Source organism: Somniosus microcephalus, chromosome 4, assembly GCF_052327205.1.
Source record: "Somniosus microcephalus isolate GS21.2 chromosome 4, FLI_Smic_1.0, whole genome shotgun sequence".
Lineage (NCBI taxonomy): Eukaryota > Metazoa > Chordata > Chondrichthyes > Squaliformes > Somniosidae > Somniosus > Somniosus microcephalus.
In genome coordinates this window covers 100,004,885-100,018,409 of record NC_140990.1, presented here as the reverse complement: position 1 = coordinate 100,018,409, position 13,525 = coordinate 100,004,885, and positions in this window count along the sequence as shown.

The following is a 13,525-nucleotide window of genomic DNA, read 5'->3' as shown; positions in this document are numbered from 1 at the left end:
GACAGGGTCTAGTGTAATATAAACAGAGACAGGGTCTAGTGTAATATAAACAGACAGGGTCTAGTGTAATATAAACAGCGACAGGGTCTAGTGTAATATAAACAGAGACAGGGTCTAGTGTAATATAAACAGACAGGGTCTAGTGTAATATAAACAGCGACAGGGTCTAGTGTAATATAAACAGAGACAGGGTCTAGTGTAATATAAACAGAGACAGGGTCTCGTGTAATATAAACAGCGACAGGGTCTAGTGTAATATAAACAGAGACAGGGTCTAGTGTAATATAAACAGAGACAGGGTCTAGTGTAATATAAACAGAGACAGGGTCTAGTGTAATATAAACAGGGACAGGGTCTGGTGTAATATAAACAGAGACAGGGTCTAGTGTAATATAAACAGAGACAGGGTCTAGTGTAATATAAACAGAGACAGGGTCTAGTGTAATATAAACAGAGACAGGGTCCAGTGTAATATAAACAGAGACAGGGTCCAGTGTAATATAAACAGAGACAGGGTCTAGTGTAATATAAACAGAGACAGGGTCTAGTGTAATATAAACAGAGACAGGGTCCAGTGTAATATAAACAGAGACAGGGTCCAGTGTAATATAAACAGAGACAGGGTCTAGTGTAATATAAACAGAGACAGGGTCTAGTGTAATATAAACAGAGACAGGGTCCAGTGTAATATAAACAGAGACAGGGTCTAGTGTAATATAAACAGAGACAGGGTCTAGTGTAATATAAACAGAGACAGGGTATAGTGTAATATAAACAGAGACAGGGTCTAGTGTAATATAAACAGAGACAGGGTCTAGTGTAATATAAACAGAGACAGGGTCTAGTGTAATATAAACAGAGACAGGGTCTAGTGTAATATAAACAGAGACAGGGTCTAGTGTAATATAAACAGAGACAGGGTCTAGTGTAATATAAACAGAGACAGGGTCTAGTGTAATATAAACAGGGTCAGGGTCTAGTGTAATATAAACAGGGTCAGGGTCTAGTGTAATATAAACAGAGACAGGGTCTAATGTAATATAAACAGAGACAGGGTCTAGTGTAATATAAACAGAGACAGGGTCTAGTGTAATATAAACAGAGATAGGGTCTAGTGTAATATAAACAGAGACAGGGTCTAGTGTAATATAAACAGAGATAGGGTCTAGTGTAATATAAACAGAGACAGGGTCTAGTGTAATATAAACAGGGTCAGGGTCTAGTGTAATATAAACAGGGTCAGGGTCTAGTGTAATATAAACAGAGACAGGGTCTAATGTAATATAAACAGAGATAGGGTCTAGTGTAATATAAACAGAGACAGGGCCTAGTGTAATATAAACAGAGACAGGGTCTAGTGTAATATAAACAGAGACAGGGTCTAGTTTAATATAAACAGAGACAGGGTCTAATGTAATATAAACAGAGACAGGGTCCAGTGTAATATAAACAGAGACAGGGTCTAGTGTAATATAAACAGAGACAGGGTCTAGTGTAATATAAACAGAGACAGGGTCTAGTGTAATATAAACAGAGACAGGGTCTAGTGTAATATAAACAGAGACAGGGTCTAGTGTAATATAAACAGGGACAGGGTCTAATGTAATATAAACAGAGACAGGGTCCAGTGTAATATAAACAGAGACAGGGTCTAGTGTAATATAAACAGAGACAGGGTCTAATGTAATATAAACAGAGACAGGGTCTAGTGTAATATAAACAGAGGCAGGGTCTAGTGTAATATAAACAGAGACAGGGTCTAGTGTAATATAAACAGAGACAGGGTCTAGTGTAATATAAACAGAGACAGGGTCTAGTGTAATATAAACAGAGACAGGGTCTAGTGTAATATAAACAGAGACAGGGTCCAGTGTAATATAAACAGAGACTGGGTCTAGTGTAATATAAACAGGGACAGGGTCTAATGTAATATAAACAGAGACTGGGTCTAGTGTAATATAAACAGGGACAGGGTCTAATGTAATATAAACAGAGACAGGGTCCAGTGTAATATAAACAGAGACAGGGTCTAGTGTAATATAAACAGAGACAGGGTCTAGTGTAATATAAACAGAGACAGGGTCTAGTGTAATATAAACAGAGACAGGGTCTAGTGTAATATAAACAGAGACAGGGTCTAGTGTAATATAAACAGAGACAGGGTCTAGTGTAATATAAACAGAGACTGGGTCTAGTGTAATATAAACAGAGACAGGGTCTAGTGTAATATAAACAGAGACAGGGTCTAGTGTAATATAAACAGAGACATTGGGGTCGATTTTAACTCAGGTGTGGGGAATTGTCAGGTTCCCCGAGTTTGGTGTTTCCTCCACGAATCTAAATGTGTGTGAGATTGATGCAATTTTAACTCATTTGGCCAATTGATTTCCAACGTGAGGGAACCCTTAACAAAGGAGTATTTCCAGTCAGGAAGTCGCATAATATAACATCACTATTGCTGCTGCATTTAGGGTCTGCAACAAGCCTTGCTTCTTCTGCAGGCTGCCAACCTTTTGGCATTTGCTGATACACTGAGCTGGAAGCAGAATGGCCAGAGAAAGACCGAGGTCTGCACCCCATTTTGATGACGTTGCCCTGCAGGCTTTAGTGGAGGGAGCAAGAGCTCACAAGGTGGTGCTCTTCCCATCATCAGGGAGGAAGATGCCTCCCCAGCAGACAAAGGCAGAGTAGGTCAACTCCTTATCGGCTACCCACAGAACCTGGATACAGTGCAGGAAGAGATTTCATGACCTTCAGCACACTGGAAAAGTGAGTATGAAGTTCCCATCACTCTCAATCTGATCTCCATTGCCTCTCCTCACCAGCACTCAGCTTTAGCAATCTCTTCCTCCACATCCCACTTGACACTGACATCCATGCACCCTTACCCATTCCCTCTCTCTCTATGCTCACAATCACCTAACTATTCGACTATGCGTCCCTCACACTCCCGATCACTCTGATGCTATGAAAACAACTGACAACACACAGAGAGGGCCCTTGGTCTTGCCACCTCACTCCATCTTCGTCTCCTTCTAAGTATCAATGCTATGGAATCTCTACACTCACTCCTTCATTCTCACTCAAGCTCCACTTGTCTCCCTCATTGCAGGAAAAGAGAGCTCACAATAAGCGAGAACAAGCGAGGACAGGAGGATGGAGACCCTCACTAGCCCACCTCACCCCCTGGGAGGAGGCGATCCTGGAAATCGTTGGAGTTGAGGAAGATGCGCAAGTGGGGAACGGACAGGCGGGTACATCACAGCAAGCTGGTGACAGAATAATTTTCCATCTCTCTCATTGACATTGCATGAGTCGCTGATAATGATTCTGAAGCTATCACAGATGGACCTATGATCATCTGCAATATGCAATGTGCATGTAACCTTGACCTCACATCTCTAACTCTTTCCTTTACTCCCCCACAGGACCATCGGGAGCCCCCATCTCCACTGTCCAGGAGGAAGAGCCTGAGCTTCCAGACTCCTCAGAGGGTGCAGCGTCAGCAGAATTCAGTGCACCCAGCACCAGCGCAGACACTCACACCTCGGTGGGACCTTCGGAACATAGAGTAGTGTTGCCACCTGGTGTATCACAGCTCACAAGTGAGCATCAGCAGATTGTGGAGACAGGGACAGCAGTGGAGAGTGCTAGTCGGAGGGCGCAGGACTCTGCCAGCTCGGCTCAGCTGCATGTCGACCCTCTGCCTCTGGGTCTATCCATAAGATCAGCGGGGCTGGAGCTCCAGGAACAGATGCAGGAGTCTCTGGCAGGTTTTGTCTCCAGGGTCGCTGCGAGTGTGGAGTGAATGGAGGAGTCCATAGCGGCCATGAGCAGAGCCTTTGTGGAGTCATTGGCACATGAACGCATCACCATGATGCAGATACGGGTCCCCATGGTCCCCTGATGTGCAGCAAGGTGCTCTCAAGCCACTTCCAAGCGCTGGCCCCTTCTGGCCTGTGCAGATTCAGGTGGGTGAGCAGCAGCCTGGCGCTCCTGTTGCTGCTGCTGTTGTTCCTGGTTCTGTTGGTGCCGCGGCTGGTGTTCGATCTCATCTAATGCCCAGAAAGGAAGGAAAGAAATGGCTCCCATGCTTCTGGTATATGCCTCCGTTGAGGAAGCGCTGAGTGAAGGTGGCGAGTGGGGTTTCCCAGGGGGTCACACTGGAGATGTGTGTGAGGCGCCAACCTTCCACAGGTGTGGTTAAGCCTGGTAAAAGTTGCCCCAAGCCTGAAACAACAAAGTGGGAATCACGAATATGAAACCTGGCGGGAGCACTATTGCATTGGTGATTATCAACTGCAGGTAAACCATCAGAGAGGAGATTTGATCAGCCATGATTTGCAGGCGGGGAGTGTGAGGGGAAATCCATACTCAGTTTTCCAGTGTGCATCCCTTCCTGCACTGTATCCAGGTTCTGCGGGAGACTGATAATGAGTTGACCTCCTCTGCCACCTGGATCCACACAGCCTTGGTCTGCTGGGGAGGCTTCTTCCTCCCAGAAGAAGGGAAGAGCACCTCTTTATGAGCTCCTGCTCCCTCAACTAAAGCTTGCAGGGCCACATCATCAAACCTGGGAGCAGACCACGGTCTCTCGATGGTCATTCTGTCTCCAGGTCCCTCTAGCATGAAAGGGCAAAAGGCTGGCAGTCTGCAGAAGAAGCAAGGCTCGTTGCAGAACTTAAATGCAACAACAATAATGATGTCATCGAAGACATCATGAAAAATCCCTTTGCAAAGGCTTCCCACACGTTGGAAATCAATTGGCCAATTGAGTTAAAATTGCATCAATCTCCCACATTCATTTAGATTCGTGCGGGAAACACGAAATTCGGATAACACAACACCATCCCGCACCTGAGCTAAAATCACCCCCATGATCGAGTGTAATATAAACAGAGACCGGATTTAGTCTAGCGTAAACAGCGACAGGGTCTAGTGTAATATAAACAGAGACAGGGCCTAGTGTAATATAAACAGAGACAGGGTCTAGTGTAATATAAACAGAGACCGGATTTAGTCTAGCGTAAACAGCGACAGGGTCTAGTGTAATATAAACAGAGACAGGGCCCAGTGTAATATAAACAGAGACAGGGTCTAGTGTAATATAAACAGAGACAGGGTCTAGTGTAATATAAACAGAGACAGGGTCTAGTGTAATATAAACAGAGACAGGGTCGAGTGTAATATAAACAGAGATAGGGTCTAGTGTAATATAAACAGAGACAGGGTCTAGTGTAATATAAACAGAGACAGGGTCTAGTGAAATATAAACAGAGACAGGGTCTAGTGTAATATAAACAGAGACAGGGTCTAGTGTAATATAAACAGGGACAGGGTCTAGTGTAATATGAACAGAGACAGGGTCTAGTGTAATATAAACAGGGACAGGGTCTAGTGTAATATAAACAGAGACAGGGTCTAGTGTAATATAAACAGAGACCGGGTCTAGTGTAATATAAACAGAGACAGGGCCTAGTGTAATATAAACAGAGACAGGGTCTAGTGTAATATAAACAGAGACCGGATTTAGTCTAGCGTAAACAGCGACAGGGTCTAGTGTAATATAAACAGAGACAGGGCCTAGTGTAATATAAACAGAGACAGGGTCTAGTGTAATATAAACAGAGACAGGGTCTAGTGTAATATAAACAGAGACAGGGTCTAGTGTAATGTAAACAGCGACAGGGTCTAGTGTAATATAAACAGAGACAGGGTCTAATGTAATATAAACAGAGCCAGGGTCTAGTGTAATATAAACAGAGACAGGGTCTAGTGTAATATAAACAGAGACAGGGTCGAGTGTAATATAAACAGAGATAGGGTCTAGTGTAATATAAACAGAGACAGGGTCTAGTGTAATATAAACAGAGACAGGGTCTAGTGAAATATAAACAGAGACAGGGTCTAGTGTAATATAAACAGAGACAGGGTCTAGTGTAATATAAACAGGGACAGGGTCTAGTGTAATATGAACAGAGACAGGGTCTAGTGTAATATAAACAGAGACAGGGTCTAATGTAATATAAACAGAGCCAGGGTCTAGTGTAATATAAACAGAGACAGGGTCTAGTGTAATATAAACAGAGACAGGGTCGAGTGTAATATAAACAGAGATAGGGTCTAGTGTAATATAAACAGAGACAGGGTCTAGTGTAATATAAACAGAGACAGGGTCTAGTGAAATATAAACAGAGACAGGGTCTAGTGTAATATAAACAGAGACAGGGTCTAGTGTAATATAAACAGGGACAGGGTCTAGTGTAATATGAACAGAGACAGGGTCTAGTGTAATATAAACAGGGACAGGGTCTAGTGTAATATAAACAGAGACAGGGTCTAGTGTAATATAAACAGAGACCGGGTCTAGTGTAATATAAACAGAGACAGGGTCTAGTGTAATATAAACAGAGATAGGGTCTAGTGTAATATAAACAGAGACAGGGTCGAGTGTAATATAAACAGAGGTAGGGTCTAGTGTAATATAAACAGAGACAGGGTCTAGTGTAATATAAACAGGGACAGGGTCCAGTGTAATATAAACAGAGACAGGGTCTAGTGTAATATAAACAGAGACAGGGTCTAGTGTAATATAAACAGGGACAGGGTCTAGTGCAATATAAACAGAGACAGGGTCTAGTGTAACATAAACAGAGACAGGGTCAAGTGTAATATAAACAGAGACAGGGTCTAGTGTAATATAAACAGAGACAGGATCTAGTGTAATATAAACAGAGACCGGATTTAGTCTAGCGTAAACAGCGACAGGGTCTAGTGTAATATAAACAGAGACAGGGCCCAGTGTAATATAAACAGAGACAGGGTCTAGTGTAATATAAACAGACACAGGGTCTAGTGTAATATAAACAGAGACAGGGTCTAGTGTAATATAAACATAGACAGGGTCTAGTGTAATGTAAACAGCGACAGGGTCTAGTGTAATATAAACAGAGACAGGGTCTAGTGTAATATAAACAGAGACAGGGTCTAGTGTAATATAAACAGAGACAGGGTCTAGTGTAATATAAACAGAGACAGGGTCTAGTGTAATGTAAACAGCGACAGGGTCTAGTGTAATATAAACAGAGACAGGGTCTAATGTAATATAAACAGAGCCAGGGTCTAGTGTAATATAAACAGAGACAGGGTCTAGTGTAATATAAACAGAGACAGGGTCGAGTGTAATATAAACAGAGATAGGGTCTAGTGTAATATAAACAGAGACAGGGTCTAGTGTAATATAAACAGAGACAGGGTCTAGTGAAATATAAACAGAGACAGGGTCTAGTGTAATATAAACAGAGACAGGGTCTAGTGTAATATAAACAGGGACAGGGTCTAGTGTAATATGAACAGAGACAGGGTCTAGTGTAATATAAACAGGGACAGGGTCTAGTGTAATATAAACAGAGACAGGGTCTAGTGTAATATAAACAGAGACCGGGTCTAGTGTAATATAAACAGAGACAGGTTCTAGTGTAATATAAACAGAGACCGGATTTAGTCTAGCGTAAACAGCGACAGGGTCTAGTGTAATATAAACAGAGACAGGGCCTAGTGTAATATAAACAGAGACAGGGTCTAGTGTAATATAAACAGAGACAGGGTCTAGTGTAATATAAACAGAGACAGGGTCTAGTGTAATGTAAACAGCGACAGGGTCTAGTGTAATATAAACAGAGACAGGGTCTAATGTAATATAAACAGAGCCAGGGTCTAGTGTAATATAAACAGAGACAGGGTCTAGTGTAATATAAACAGAGACAGGGTCGAGTGTAATATAAACAGAGATAGGGTCTAGTGTAATATAAACAGAGACAGGGTCTAGTGTAATATAAACAGAGACAGGGTCTAGTGAAATATAAACAGAGACAGGGTCTAGTGTAATATAAACAGAGACAGGGTCTAGTGTAATATAAACAGGGACAGGGTCTAGTGTAATATGAACAGAGACAGGGTCTAGTGTAATATAAACAGAGACAGGGTCTAATGTAATATAAACAGAGACAGGGTCGAGTGTAATATAAACAGAGATAGGGTCTAGTGTAATATAAACAGAGACAGGGTCTAGTGTAATATAAACAGAGACAGGGTCTAGTGAAATATAAACAGAGACAGGGTCTAGTGTAATATAAACAGAGACAGGGTCTAGTGTAATATAAACAGGGACAGGGTCTAGTGTAATATGAACAGAGACAGGGTCTAGTGTAATATAAACAGGGACAGGGTCTAGTGTAATATAAACAGAGACAGGGTCTAGTGTAATATAAACAGAGACCGGGTCTAGTGTAATATAAACAGAGACAGGGTCTAGTGTAATATAAACAGAGATAGGGTCTAGTGTAATATAAACAGAGACAGGGTCGAGTGTAATATAAACAGAGGTAGGGTCTAGTGTAATATAAACAGAGACAGGGTCTAGTGTAATATAAACAGGGACAGGGTCCAGTGTAATATAAACAGAGACAGGGTCTAGTGTAATATAAACAGAGACAGGGTCTAGTGTAATATAAACAGGGACAGGGTCTAGTGCAATATAAACAGAGACAGGGTCTAGTGTAACATAAACAGAGACTGGGTCAAGTGTAATATAAACAGAGACAGGGTCTAGTGTAATATAAACAGAGACAGGATCTAGTGTAATATAAACAGAGACCGGATTTAGTCTAGCGTAAACAGCGACAGGGTCTAGTGTAATATAAACAGAGACCGGATTTAGTCTAGCGTAAACAGCGACAGGGTCTAGTGTAATATAAACAGAGACAGGGCCCAGTGTAATATAAACAGAGACAGGGTCTAGTGTAATATAAACAGAGACAGGGTCTAGTGTAATATAAACAGACACAGGGTCTAGTGTAATATAAACAGAGACAGGGTCTAGTGTAATATAAACAGAGACAGGGTCTAGTGTAATGTAAACAGCGACAGGGTCTAGTGTAATATAAACAGAGACAGGGTCTAGTGTAATATAAACAGAGACAGGGTCTAGTGTAATATAAACAGAGACAGGGTCTAGTGTAATATAAACAGAGACAGGGTCTAGTGTAATGTAAACAGCGACAGGGTCTAGTGTAATATAAACAGAGACAGGGTCTAATGTAATATAAACAGAGCCAGGGTCTAGTGTAATATAAACAGAGACAGGGTCTAGTGTAATATAAACAGAGACAGGGTCGAGTGTAATATAAACAGAGATAGGGTCTAGTGTAATATAAACAGAGACAGGGTCTAGTGTAATATAAACAGAGACAGGGTCTAGTGAAATATAAACAGAGACAGGGTCTAGTGTAATATAAACAGAGACAGGGTCTAGTGTAATATAAACAGGGACAGGGTCTAGTGTAATATGAACAGAGACAGGGTCTAGTGTAATATAAACAGGGACAGGGTCTAGTGTAATATAAACAGAGACAGGGTCTAGTGTAATATAAACAGAGACCGGGTCTAGTGTAATATAAACAGAGACAGGGCCTAGTGTAATATAAACAGAGACAGGGTCTAGTGTAATATAAACAGAGACCGGATTTAGTCTAGCGTAAACAGCGACAGGGTGTAGTGTAATATAAACAGAGACAGGGTCTAGTGTAATATAAACAGAGACAGGGTCTAGTGAAATATAAACAGAGACAGGGTCTAGTGTAATATAAACAGAGACAGGGTCTAGTGTAATATAAACAGGGACAGGGTCTAGTGTAATATGAACAGAGACAGGGTCTAGTGTAATATAAACAGAGACAGGGTCTAATGTAATATAAACAGAGCCAGGGTCTAGTGTAATATAAACAGAGACAGGGTCTAGTGTAATATAAACAGAGACAGGGTCGAGTGTAATATAAACAGAGATAGGGTCTAGTGTAATATAAACAGAGACAGGGTCTAGTGTAATATAAACAGAGACAGGGTCTAGTGAAATATAAACAGAGACAGGGTCTAGTGTAATATAAACAGAGACAGGGTCTAGTGTAATATAAACAGGGACAGGGTCTAGTGTAATATGAACAGAGACAGGGTCTAGTGTAATATAAACAGAGATAGGGTCTAGTGTAATATAAACAGAGACAGGGTCGAGTGTAATATAAACAGAGGTAGGGTCTAGTGTAATATAAACAGAGACAGGGTCTAGTGTAATATAAACAGAGACAGGGTCTAGTGTAATATAAACAGGGACAGGGTCCAGTGTAATATAAACAGAGACAGGGTCTAGTGTAATATAAACAGAGACAGGGTCTAGTGTAATATAAACAGGGACAGGGTCTAGTGCAATATAAACAGAGACAGGGTCTAGTGTAACATAAACAGAGACAGGGTCAAGTGTAATATAAATAGAGACAGGGTCTAGTGTAATATAAACAGAGACAGGGTCTAGTGTAATATAAACAGAGATAGGGTCTAGTGTAATATAAACAGAGACAGGGTCTAGTGTAATATAAACAGAAACAGGGTCTAGTGTAATATAAACAGAGACACGGTCTAGTGTAATATAAACAGAGACAGGGTCTAGTGTAATATAAACAGAGACAGGGTCTAGTGTAATATAAACAGAGACCGGGTCTAGTGTAATATAAACAGAGACAGGGTCTAGTGTAATATAAAAAGAGACAGGGTCTAGTGTAATATAAACAGAGACCGGGTCTAGTGTAATATAAACAGAGACCGGGTCTAGTGTAATATAAACAGAGACCGGGTCTAGTGTAATATAAACAGAGACCGGGTCTAGTGTAATAAAAACAGAGACAGGGTCTAGTGTAATATAAAAAGAGACAGGGTCTAGTGTAATATAAACAGAGACAGGGTCTAGTGTAATATAAACAGAGATAGGGTCTGGTGTAATATAAACAGAGACAGGGTCTAGTGTAATATAAACAGAGACAGGGTCTAGTGTAATATAAACAGAGACAGGGTCTATTGTAATATAAACAGAGACAGGGTCTAGTGTAATATAAACAGCGACAGGGTCTAGTGTAATATAAACAGTGACAGGGTCTAGTGTAATATAAACTGAGACAGGGTCTAGTGTAATATAAACAGAGACAGGGTCGAGTGTAATATAAACAGAGACAGGGTCTAGTGTAATATAAACAGAGACAGGGTCTAGTCTAATATAAACAGAGACAGGGTCTAGTGTAATATAAACAGAGACAGTGTCTAGTGTAATATAAACAGAGACAGGGTCCAGTGTAATATAAACAGGGACAGGGTCTGGTTTAATATAAACAGAGACAGGGTCTAGAGTAATATCAACAGAGCTAGGGTCTAGTGTAATATAAACAGAGATAGGGTCTAGTGTAATATAAACAGAGACAGGGTCTAGTGTAATATAAACAGAGACCGGATTTAGTCTAGCGTAAACAGCGACAGGGTCTAGTGTAATATAAACAGAGACAGGGCCTAGTGTAATATAAACAGAGACAGGGTCTAGTGTAATATAAACAGAGACAGGGTCTAGTGTAATATAAACAGAGACAGGGTCTAGTGTAATATAAACAGAGACAGGGTCTAGTGTAATATAAACAGAGACAGGGTCTAGTGTAATATAAACAGAGACAGGGTCTAGTGTAATATAAACAGAGACAGGGTCTAGTGTAATATAAACAGAGACACGGTCTAGTGTAATATAAACAGAGACAGGGTCTAGTGTAATATAAACAGAGACAGGGTCTAGTGTAATATAAACAGAGACAGGGTCTAGTGTAATATAAACAGAGACAGGGTCTAGTGTAATATAAACAGAGACACGGTCTAGTGTAATATAAACAGAGACAGGGTCTAGTGTAATATAAACAGAGACAGGGTCTAGTGTAATATAAACAGAGACCGGGTCTAGTGTAATATAAACAGAGACAGGGTCTAGTGTAATATAAAAAGAGACAGGGTCTAGTGTAATATAAACAGAGACCGGGTCTAGTGTAATATAAACAGAGACCGGGTCTAGTGTAATATAAACAGAGACCGGGTCTAGTGTAATATAAACAGAGACCGGGTCTAGTGTAATAAAAACAGAGACAGGGTCTAGTGTAATATAAAAAGAGACAGGGTCTAGTGTAATATAAACAGAGACAGGGTCTAGTGTAATATAAACAGAGATAGGGTCTGGTGTAATATAAACAGAGACAGGGTCTAGTGTAATATAAACAGAGACAGGGTCTAGTGTAATATAAACAGAGACAGGGTCTATTGTAATATAAACAGAGACAGGGTCTAGTGTAATATAAACAGCGACAGGGTCTAGTGTAATATAAACAGTGACAGGGTCTAGTGTAATATAAACTGAGACAGGGTCTAGTGTAATATAAACAGAGACAGGGTCGAGTGTAATATAAACAGAGACAGGGTCTAGTGTAATATAAACAGAGACAGGGTCTAGTCTAATATAAACAGAGACAGGGTCTAGTGTAATATAAACAGAGACAGTGTCTAGTGTAATATAAACAGAGACAGGGTCCAGTGTAATATAAACAGGGACAGGGTCTGGTTTAATATAAACAGAGACAGGGTCTAGAGTAATATAAACAGAGCTAGGGTCTAGTGTAATATAAACAGAGATAGGGTCCAGTGTAATATAAACAGAGACAGGGTCTAGTGTAATATAAACAGAGACCGGATTTAGTCTAGCGTAAACAGCGACAGGGTCTAGTGTAATATAAACAGAGACAGGGCCTAGTGTAATATAAACAGAGACAGGGTCTAGTGTAATATAAACAGAGACAGGGTCTAGTGTAATATAAACAGAGACAGGGTCTAGTGTAATGTAAACAGCGACAGGGTCTAGTGTAATATAAACAGAGACAGGGTCTAATGTAATATAAACAGAGCCAGGGTCTAGTGTAATATAAACAGAGACAGGGTCTAGTGTAATATAAACAGAGACAGGGTCGAGTGTAATATAAACAGAGATAGGGTCTAGTGTAATATAAACAGAGACAGGGTCTAGTGTAATATAAACAGAGACAGGGTCTAGTGAAATATAAACAGAGACAGGGTCTAGTGTAATATAAACAGAGACAGGGTCTAGTGTAATATAAACAGGGACAGGGTCTAGTGTAATATGAACAGAGACAGGGTCTAGTGTAATATAAACAGAGACAGGGTCTAATGTAATATAAACAGAGCCAGGGTCTAGTGTAATATAAACAGAGACAGGGTCTAGTGTAATATAAACAGAGGCAGGGTCGAGTGTAATATAAACAGAGATAGGGTCTAGTGTAATATAAACAGAGACAGGGTCTAGTGTAATATAAACAGAGACAGGGTCTAGTGAAATATAAACAGAGACAGGGTCTAGTGTAATATAAACAGAGACAGGGTCTAGTGTAATATAAACAGGGACAGGGTCTAGTGTAATATGAACAGAGACAGGGTCTAGTGTAATATAAACAGGGACAGGGTCTAGTGTAATATAAACAGAGACAGGGTCTAGTGTAATATAAACAGAGACCGGGTCTAGTGTAATATAAACAGAGACAGGGTCTAGTGTAATATAAACAGAGATAGGGTCTAGTGTAATATAAACAGAGACAGGGTCGAG